Genomic DNA, 11,520 nt, shown 5'->3' on the forward strand with positions numbered 1-11,520 from the left:
TCCCACTACTAGGTGCACACGGATCCTACACAAAAAGCTTTGCTCTTTAAGACATTAGGAATAAATCAAAGAAATGTTTTGACGTTTAGCAGATACCAAATACCGCGTGCCTCGAATAAAATTGATGTATGCAAAATGGAGAGCAATAATTTTGTAGCAATAATCGTAAAGCAATAAAATTGTTAAACAACTCATCATAGTTCATACATCGAAGTTTGATAGGTCAGTGTTCAGACATCGAGTTACTGTGATAACAATACTCCCTCTAATTGTAGCGTTCATTGTAGGGTTTCTCACAGCAATAGTATAACACTAGCAATATTTAAACAACCGGGTTTTCCGTTTTCAATAACATTATACACCAGTAAAAAAAACGTTTACTTGATTACTACCGTCTCTTGGCTACATTTCATAGCCACCACGTGTTACCGCTTGATATTACAACTCGGATTATTAACTAGTCAAAAACGCCGCACAGCGTGTAGTTTAGGTGATTTTAATACTCCACTTTGTTCAGATACGCTACAGTAACGGCAGAACTCTTGTTGAATTGTGGCCAAAGTACTTAACACGGTAGTAATGTGCAGTGTGTGAGTGTGTGAGTGGGATGCGAGCGAGCGAAACGTCGCACGGCGTCCACATTGTTTATGGTATGTACTCTGTTTTATAGCATTTCACTGGCAGAAACTGGGGCGGCAGGAGGGCTGCGAGAAGCTCTCCCTCATACCTGGGCCACAAAAGTAGCTAAGGGACTTCCATTCGGCTGTGTTTCCAGTAATCTCGTACTGTAAGTTCGGTGATCTGAATTCGCATCCAAACCGGGGTTTTATTCAAAGAACAACGAGGTCTCATAGACTTTTGCTTCAAAATTAGCAGTTAACGTGCCTGTCGTATCTATAAGACTTAGTTCCGCCTTTCAGTAGCGTAACAAACAACGAATTCAAGAAATAGTACTTCGCACGTATTGTCAAAGCAATAATTTTCAAACTGAACGTTAGGAATAAGTTTAGGGTAGACAGAAATATTTTGTATCAGAATTCCTAGAAAATCAAGTTCTACAATGTTTTTGGAGTGACTTCTTTTACACACTGTTAAATGTTTTTAGTATGTACTGTAATTGTGATTTCATCAGTACTCGAAGCAAGAATTATCGAGCACATTAGCAATAAAAAGAAACGCCATATTATTGTCATCTCGCTCCAGATGGGCTTAAGGCAAGTGAAATCATGTTTCCCTGTCTTTCAGTTTCATGATAATAAGACACATTATAATGAAATATGGTAATATGATTTGAAGTTGTCAACCACATTGTTATATTTGAGTACTCGTCCCAACAGGCAGGTAGACTGTTACAAACTTAACGCCGACAGGGCAAAGGTATAAAGGAAGGGCCTCCCGCGGTTCTTCGTATTTCGCTTCCAGGAGAATGTCAGGTATTCACAAGCAATAATAATGTAGTCGGGCCGAGAAGAAGAAATTATAGATAGTCATTTGAAAATGATATTTATGTAAGAGACTCAAAGAAGGCCCATATAAATAAGATTATAGCAATATAGACCGAACTATATATACAAATAAATTATTTAATTCAGTAATGATTATAGAAAAATCAGTAAAAATTTAAACCATAAAAATATTAAACGCCATATGCTTTGCAACGAAAATATAGTTTTAAAAATGAACTTAGACGATATTCATACAGAATGGACTGATAGGGTAGGCGGCCTCTAGAGGTAAACGTTCCAAACTAAAAAAGTAGTCTAAAGCAAAGTCAAACTGCTTCTAGCATAAGACTTAATAATATTCTTCCGTTTGAGTTACACATCGCAAGTGCCAATAGGAAAGCGAATTTTTGTTTAAGGTGAATTAGAGGAGATATATAGCTTCTTTATCTACTTTAAATCATATTCAGCAGTTCAGCGCATATTTCATATGGAAGCAGTATCACTCTTAAAAACTTCTGCACTGCCTTAATAAAATATTATATCTAATAGAGTAAGAAGAACTGCCGTCGACTTGAATCGATATTTATTGATCATCAGAGTACGTAGCCTTTAGTTTCGCTTAGGGTAAGGCTGTTAGCGCAAGCAATCGCTTTTCTTTCATGAAATACTCCTCCCGACTTGTCATAGTTTGAAAATCTACCTCTTACGAGTCCCCTTTGCTCAGTTTAGTCCCAACTACTACGTCGCATCTCTCGCTATCTCGAACCACCATAATGGTCCATTAGTCAATAGTTCTCCACCCACGCTTATAGCATCCGCTACTGAAATTATTAAAACACGTAGGGCAAATAAATGATAAGTATACCGCTAAGCCTTTTACAATTTTGAGAAAAGAAAAGTTGTATCCCCTGCGCAAGCAGTGTTTCCTTGCGGGTTCTGGAGGCCGAATGTGATGTGTAGAGCGGAAAGACTCCTAGCGCTGTCTTGCGGTGTAAACTGTACGTAAACAGCAATGACGAGCTAGTAGCAGCTTATGCGCATCCACTCCGGACTTCATTTTCTTTTGTGAATAAGAATTTCAATATGCTGAGACTAGCTGGCAATTACCTTTATTATTTTCTTACAAAAAAACTGAATCGAACTAGTCAAATGATAACTGTCTAAATATTTTTGAAACTTTTTTCTTGTAAGTATATATTTCTCTCAAATGTATTTTATTGTATATTATTTAAGTGTTGTATCTTCTGTGAATGTTCACAACATTCTAGTATTCTTGTTGTATTCACTATTGTCAAATTCCTAGTCATCATTTGAGAAGACATGTGTTTTTTGCAGTACAGTGTTGTTCTGTCGCGTGTTATTGTAGCGTGTATTGATTGTAAAGTCGTACGTAAGCCCTGCCTTTTCAGCGGATTCCTTTTCATTGTCGACTGAAATGTGTTTTTTTTTAATCTTTTTTTTTTCATTTCGCATGTGAGTAAATTGTAAGAACTTGTTTGTGCGCCGTCGCGAGACGGCCAGTTGTGTATGTTCGAGAGAACACGAAGAGCAACCAGAAAGGAAACTGCCCTGAATAAAGTGAGCCGCAAAAGCCGCGAGGCGGGGCGGCCCAGCTCAAGTCTGCGATATCTGATATACCTAGCAAGTTGGACTCTGACCCACTACCCACAGCGGCTGACGTCGGCCGCTGACCATATTGTACTGCATTTGCAAGACACTACATAGCGAATTTTGTAATATATTTTCGTAATAAATAGTGTAGAAAAGACTCAGTGTTTTCTTTTGTTCCTTACCACGACTGCCAACTACAAATAGTGTTACGGATATAAGTGCAAATATTGTGATGATTGTACCTCAATATGTACCCACTCCAGTGTATCAGTTGCTTTTCCTCCACGTCAAACAGTCGTCCTACAAACACGTCACATAATTTACAGCCTAATGCTTTCTGCCCAGTAGTAATGCACCACTATGTGTACCACGCTTTTCAGCGAAGATTAACGGTTTTACGTCTACGCATCCACATGTCAATAAGTGACATGCTGCGCAGGGGAAAATATAAGCATTAATGACCTTGTCTTGCCACACGTACTTGAAGGTACCAAGAAAACCTAAAAACACACTGCATCTAAGAGCTGTAATTATTAGCCTGTGAATGAAGTAAATTCATGTGTAATGTTGATCAGTACAATCAAAATATCTGCACTTATAACCCTCACAACATGTATATTATAGATGCACAATATTCTGCTAAGGACAGCTATACTGACATATTCTTCTGCTTCAATTTATGTCACGACAAATAATTCCACAAGACACTTTTTTCCATACACACATTTCAAGTAGGTACTTGGGATATGCTTTGCTTAAAGGCATTAAACATGTGACAGAATAATTAACCGAAAGCTAAATGTTACGTCTAAACTGCCACCATTTGTCTAGTTTATAGCAGGTCTGTTCGCAGTTGCCCAGTTGGGTTAACGGTTCTGCGCTGTATAATATCAATTGCTCTACTATTTTCTGCCATTCTGCAACATTCACACAGGAACGACACATTTAAAATCTACACTCATGCCATAAGAGAGTCTCAAAGCCACGATGTCGAGTGTAAATAGAAAGTACTTCGAGAATGTATTGTTTTGTTTACAGAAATACTGTGTGAAACCACTAGTATTAAACAATCTTCAGTATAACAGGGGATACTTTCACCATATAGACTATTTTTTTTTAATTTATGGCAGATACTAGTTCATGCCAGTATTAACTGGAGAATCACTGTTCATTGTGTCGAATAATTATGAAATGGCTTCATTACAACACCAAGGAAATACTTCTCTCTTGCTACGTCTCTTTAAGTAACGCGACGCAGTCACTTATCAGCAATAAATCCTGAAATGCCTTTCTCACTATTCAGTTTTAAGGATATCAGTAATCAGTGTTCTTTACGTTTTACAGGACTCACTTCCTTTAGCATTCACTTCTATTTGAAGAGCAACCGCAAGGTGACATTTTGTTCAGTGGGTGCTGTCTTAAAATAGACCAATGAGATCGCAAAGGAAAAAAAAAGTTTTTTTGTATCGAAATGTGACTTATACCACGTAAAACATTACCTGTGTAGCAACTGAAGCTTCCGGAATTGGTCTAAATCAAGTATTCAAATCTAGTAAAAACCACACACACGGACACTGCTCGCATAGAAATTTTCTTAGCGAGACGCCTTTAATATTTTTTACTCAAAAGACGAGTATGATAAGAACACCTAAAATGAACCTGAGAAACATATTTGCGTCGCCACCGCTGTAGTATGCATTACGAAAGAAAACCTTGCTTGATGCCAGTCTTTTCACAAAAGTATTTAGCGTGTCGGGGACCATACAATATTACAGTAAATCATCAATTGACTAATGGAACTTTCTAATTGAAACGTTTTACAAGCGTCGCATTCACAACATCAAACCAAGAAAATAATCACTATTTTAACGTTTATTAGCATTACATTTCATTGACTACTCGCATTTTGATGATTGGTGCGTTGTCCGAAATCTGTCAAAGTGAAAGCTGATAACGCAACTGCATATTAGCGACTCATTTGCAAGAAACATGCTTATGAGAGTGGAACTTGACACAAAATTCATTGTCTCCACTAGCAAGTCAACATCGTAAATCACCTCATCTGAGGAGTCTTGATGGCTCAACGCAAAACTTAGTTAATGACTGTACGAGACGCCCAGCTGCGGCCCTGTTGACCTCTTCGCCGAGTTGAAGACGCACCCGCGTCGACAGCTGGCTGAACGCCAACTCCAGCATTTCCCCTGGCAGTAGGGGCCTGTCTGTGGCAGTGGTAAGTATCAGAGTAAAGGAGGTTCGCTGTAACAGGCTTAGATTAGATTAGATTTTTTCGTTCCATAGACCCAAAAAATTAGGTGATTCTCGTGGGTATGGAACACGTCAAAAACTATAAACATAAAAACATAATACATTTCAATATAATACTAAGTATCCTGACCATTTGTCAGGAGATTGTCAAAATAGGTCAACACAATGCGGTAAACTGGAACATCTAATATTTAATGAATTAACACACTGTCAGAAAGAAACATTTTTGTGCACTATCGATAAATTTATCACACACAAAATAGCTAATCTTGACCGTTTTGGCCAAGTGCAATCAAAACTAAAGTCTATCAGAAATTTTTACTTCAGCTGGCTTAACAGTCTCTGTTAAGATATTCATCTACAGAGAATAAGGAGTTGCCTATGAAAAAGCATGCAGCATTATCGCCAATGGAGCATGTGCGTTTACAACTTCCAAGCTTGGTTGATAACAGTCCTATATTCATTGTTATAACTAGGAATAACACAATAAATAGCCGGCCGGAGTGGCCGAGCGGTTCTAGGCGCTACAGTCGCAGGTTCGAATCCTGCCTCGGGCATGGATGTGTGTGATGTCCTTCGGTTAGTTAGGTTTAAGTAGTTATAAGTTCTAGGGGACTGATGACCTCAGAAGTTAAGTCCCATTGTGCTCAAAGCCATTTGAGCCATTTTTAACACAATAAATACATCACCATTATAAGGTTTATTGACACAAAACTGATACAAATAATTCTGTTACCAAGGGCCAACTTGTAGATGAACACTGTAGGGACAAATATATAAATTGATGGTGGTTATACCAATGTCCAGGAAGAGCAAGTGAAATGCAGAATTCCGGCGAAATCACTAGTCCATTGACATTCTACACTATCTGATCAAAAGCATCCGGACACCCCTAAAAGCATACGTTTTTCGTATTAGATGCATTGTGCTGCCATCTGCTGCCAGGTACTCCATATTAGCGGCCTCAGTAGTCATTCGACATTGTGAGACAGCAGAATGGGGCGCTCCGCGGAACTCACGGACTTCCAACGTGATCAGGAGATTGGGAGTCACTTGTGTCGTACGATTGTACGCGAGATTTTCACTCTCCTAAACATCCCTAGGTCTACAGTTTCCGATGAGATGGTGAAGTGGAACTGTGAAGGGACACGCACAGCACAAAAGTGTACAGGCCGACCTCGTCTCATGACTGACGGAGACAGCCGACAGTTGAACAGGGTAGTAATGTGTAACAGGCAGACATCTATCCAGACAATCACACAGGAATTCCAAACTGCATCAGGATCCACTGCAAGTACTATGACAGTTAGGCGGGAGGTGAGAAAACTTGGATTTCATGGTCGAGCGGCTACTCATAAGCCACACATCACGCCGGTAAATACCAAACGACTCCTCGCTTGGTGTAGGAAGCGCAAATATTGGACGACTGAACAGTGGAAAAAAGTTGTGTGCAGTGACGAATGACGGTTCACAATGTGACGATCCGATGGCAAGATGTGGACATGCCGAATGCCCGGCAAATGTTACCTGCCAACGAGAGTAGTGCCAACAGTATAATTCGGATGAGGTGGGGTTATGGTGTGATCGTATTTTTCAATGTACGAGGCTTGCACCTCTTGTTGTTTTGCGTGGCACTATCACAGCACAGACCGACATTGATGTTTTAAGCACCTTTTTGCATCCGAGTGTTGAAGAGCAATTCGAGGATGGCGACTGCATCTTTGAACACGATTGTATTTTCAGAAAGCACGACCTGTGGCGGAGTTTTTACACGACATTAACATACTCACAATGGGCTGGCCTGCACCGAGTCCAGACCTGAATCCTGTAGAACACCTTTGAGATGTTTTGGAATGGTGACTTCGTGCCAGGCCTCACCGACCGACATCGATACCTCTTCTCAGTGCAGCACTCCGTGAAAAATGGGCTGCCATTCCCCAAGAAACCTTCTAGCACCTGATTGAACATAATCCTGCGAGAGTGGAAGCTGTCGTGGAGGCCAAGGGTGGGTCAACACCATACTGAATTCCAGCATTGCCGATGGAGGGCGCCACGAACTTGTAAGTCATTTTCAGCCAGGTGTCAGGATGCTTTTGATCACACAGTGTGTGTAGCAGCCTCAGCCCCTAAACAGCCTACGACATTAGCTTACTCCTATTTAAAAACGTTAACATTTTAGGAACCCAAACTCAGAAAAGTCTTGATAATCATAAAAACATGCTACAGTGATACAAATCCACAATAAAGACGATTTAGTAATATTAAATGAGGATCGCTTTGTGAAACGGGTCACCAACATACGGAGACGGTGGTAGTATCGCGTTTACAAAGTATGAAAGGGCAGTGCATTGCTGGAGCTATCATTCGTACTCAGGTGATTCAGGTGAGAATGTTTCCTACGTGGTTGTGGCCGCACGATGGGAATCAACACACTTTGGAGGCGAAATGGTAGTTGGAGCTAGATAAATGGACATTCTGTTTCGGATATCTTAGGGAACTCAATATTGCGAGACCTACAGTTCAAGAGCGTGTCGAGAACACCATATTTCTGGCGTTATCTCTCACCACGGACAACACAGTGGCCGACGGCCGTCACTAAACGACCGAGAGCAGCGGCGTTTGAATGAAGTTGTCAGTGCTAGCAGACAAGTACCACTGAGTGGAATAACCGCAGTAATCATTATGGGACATAAGACAAACATACCCTTTAGGACATGGCTATGGCAGCAGACGACCGATGCGAGAGCCATTGTTAACAGCACAACATGGCGCGCAGCAGCTCTCGTGGGCTCGTGATCACGTCTGTTCGACACTAGACGACAAGAAAACGGTGACCTGGTCAGATGAGTCCCGATTTCCGTTGGTAAGAGCTAATAGTAGGACTCACGCAGACACGACGAAGCCATGGGCCCAAGTTGTTAACAAGGCATTGTGCAAGCTGGTGTTGGCTCCAAAATGGTGTGGACTGCGTTTACATCGGATGAACTTGGACGTCTAGTGCAACTGAACCGATCATTGACTGTAAATCGTTATGTTCGGCTAATTGGAAACTATTTGCAACCATTCGTTCCCAAACAACAATGTCAGCAGGCCACAGATGTTCGCGATTGGTTTGGAGCTCATTCTGGATAATTCGAGTGAATGATTTGGCCAGTGAAATCGTCCAACATGAATTCCATCTAACATTTATAGGACGAACCGGAGACGTCAGTTCGTGCACAACTTTCTGTGCCGGCAACACTTTCGCAATTGTGGATGGCTGTAGAGGCAGTATCGCTCATTTCTGCAGGGGACTTCCAACGACTTTTTGAGTTCAAGTCAGTCGAGTTTATGTGAGATACAACAGAATACTAAGAGGAATCTCATGACTGAAGCATCAGGGTAGAACACCAGTAACAGTTGTAACTCATTATGAGGAAATAATAAATGGGATCGACAGTTAAAATTTCTTAGGTGTCCACACTGATGAGAATTTGAACTGGAAAGGCACATTTTGTAACTAATAAAACAACGTAGTTCAGCCACATTTGCATTCAGAGTCATTGTATATCTTGGGGAGAGACAAATCAAAAAGTTGGCAAATTCTGGATGTTTTCATTCAATAATGTCATATGGAATAATGTTCTGAGGTAACTCGTATTTTAGAAAGAAAGTCTTAATTGGTCGAAAACGCAGGCTGTACGAATAATATGTGATGTTCAGCCACTATCGTCTTGTAGACGTCTATTTAAGAAGGTGGACATTCTGACTACTGCTTCGCAGTGTACTAATTCCGTCGTGAAGTTTGTAGTAAATAATCAACTAAAGTTCAAAAGGAACAATGATTTACGCAATAACAATACCAAAAGGAAAAATGACATTCATCACTCCACGTTAAGGTTGTCTGTAGCACAAAAAGGGATGCACAACGCTAAGACAAAGATTTTTGATCACTTAACCAGAATTTGACAGACAGCACACTAAAATTTTAAAACCAACTGGAAAAAATACTCCTACACAACTACTGATATTCTGTAGAAGAATTATTATTATTTTAATGCATGAAAGGCAACGCCCTTGCCGCTGTGGATACACCGGTTCCCGTCAGATCACCGAAGTTAAGCGCTGTCAGGCGTGGCAGACACTTGGATGGGTGACCATCTGGGCCGCCATGAGCTGTTCCCATTTTTCGGGCTACACTCAGCCTCTTGAAGCCAATTGAGGTCCTACTCGACCGAAGAGTAGCGGCTCCGGTCACAGAAAACCATCATAACGTGCGGGAGAGCGGTGTGCTGACCACACGCCCCTCCTATCCGCGTCCTCAGCTGAGGATGACACGGAGGTCGGATGGTCCCGACGGGCCACTTGTGGCCTGAAGACGGAGTGCATGTGTGAAAGGTGGTAGGTAGGGATTATTAACTCGCTTCTGTATATTAAAAAATAAATACACAAAATGAAATAAAAATAAAATAAAATGAAATAACCTTATAAATGTTCAGCATGTAGCCACATTTACAAATTAATTTACATCCACATCATTAGGATTTAACGGGCAAAATGTCCGCCTCGACATCTGAGTGGTCAGCGTGGCAGGATGTCATGCAAAGGAGCCCGGTTTCGATTCCCGGCTGGGTCGGAGATTTTCTCGGCACAGACACTGCGTGTTGTGTCGTATTCATTATCATCTCCATGGACGCACAAGTCGCCGAAGTGGCATCAATTAAAAAGACTTGCACCAGGCGACAGGTCAACCAAACGGGAGGCCCTAGCCACACGACATTTATTTATTTAACGTGCAAAATGATCCATTGAACGTGAAACAAGCCAGCTAACTAGACTAATAGCAGGCGACGATGTGTTGGACTTCCACACGTTATCACGGAATGTCCAGGCAGGAGTCCTGCCCACCCTGTAAAGCAAGATATGTGGCGACCTGTGGCAGACTCGGGGACGAAGTTGAATGTTGGGGGAGCCAAAGAGTTTCTGAGCTCACCGTTCGGTGCACACGGTGCTCTGCGGCAGACGACCCGTATGTATCTCCATGTTGACTTAAATTACGGTTGTAGTGAACACGAGAGATCGTTGAGACGGGACCACGAGTCAAGATCGGAAGATTCACTACTGTTATTAAGTGAGGTCGACGGTCGAGCCTTTATGCACCATGCTCTGAACAGGCGCCGCACTTTGGACGTAGCCCGGTGAAGGCAGTCACATGCAACGGAGACATTCAGGCACATTCATACCGACTGCAAAGGGACCTGTGGCTGTTGTCGAAGGCACCACGACAGCTGTAGATTGCTTGAACATTACTCCGAACCATCTGCATCTCCTCATGCTTGATGTCTTCCTTGACGGCGCTGGCGTCCTCCAGCAGGTTAACTACCCGAGTCACAAGGCCGGAAGCATGGTTCAAATGGCTCTGAGCACTAAGGGACTTAACATCTGAGGTCATCAGTCCCCTAGAACGTAGAACTACTTAAACCTAACAAACCTAAGGACATCACACACGTCCATACCCGAGGCAGGATTCGAACCTGGGACCGTAGCAATCACGTGGTTCCAGATTGAAGCGCCTAGAACCGCTCGGTCACCACGGCCGGTTCCGGAAGCATGTTACAATGGTTCAAATTGCAATATAGTGAACTCATACCAACAAATGCGAGGCGAAACCAGTGGAAAACATGTGGACGAAATACGGCGCCAGCTCCGCATCTATAAGGCACCAACCTGCAATTTACTTGCGCAAACATCTGGTGCTAAATACCTCCGGACACGTACTGGGTGGTTGTAACTTATGTGCAGCTATTCACAGTGAGGGCTACAATTAGCGTACGGCAGCGAAACTTGGTAGATATTCTAATGCCTTTATGCGGTACCGTGTTACACGGGAAAAAAATTAGTTCGGATTTTGGCCACTAGTGCAAATCTGGCGCTGTACAGCAACATCTCGTCGACGTCTCTGGTGCTCGTATTAAACAAACTGTATAAGTGCCGATTAATAATAATATCAACATAACCACAAACGTGTGGTTCCTGAAGAGGGGAAGCAGCCTTTTCAGTAGTTGCAGGGGCAACAGTCTGGGTGATTGACTGATCTGGCCTTGTAACAATAACCAAAACGGCCTTGCTGTCCTGGTACTGCGAACGGCTGGAAGCAAGGGGAAACTACAGCCGTAATTTTTCCCGAGGGCATGCAGCTTTACTGTATGATTAAATGATG

The sequence above is a fragment of the Schistocerca cancellata genome, chromosome 1 (genome assembly GCF_023864275.1).
Source record: "Schistocerca cancellata isolate TAMUIC-IGC-003103 chromosome 1, iqSchCanc2.1, whole genome shotgun sequence".
In the NCBI taxonomy this organism is placed as follows: domain Eukaryota; kingdom Metazoa; phylum Arthropoda; class Insecta; order Orthoptera; family Acrididae; genus Schistocerca; species Schistocerca cancellata.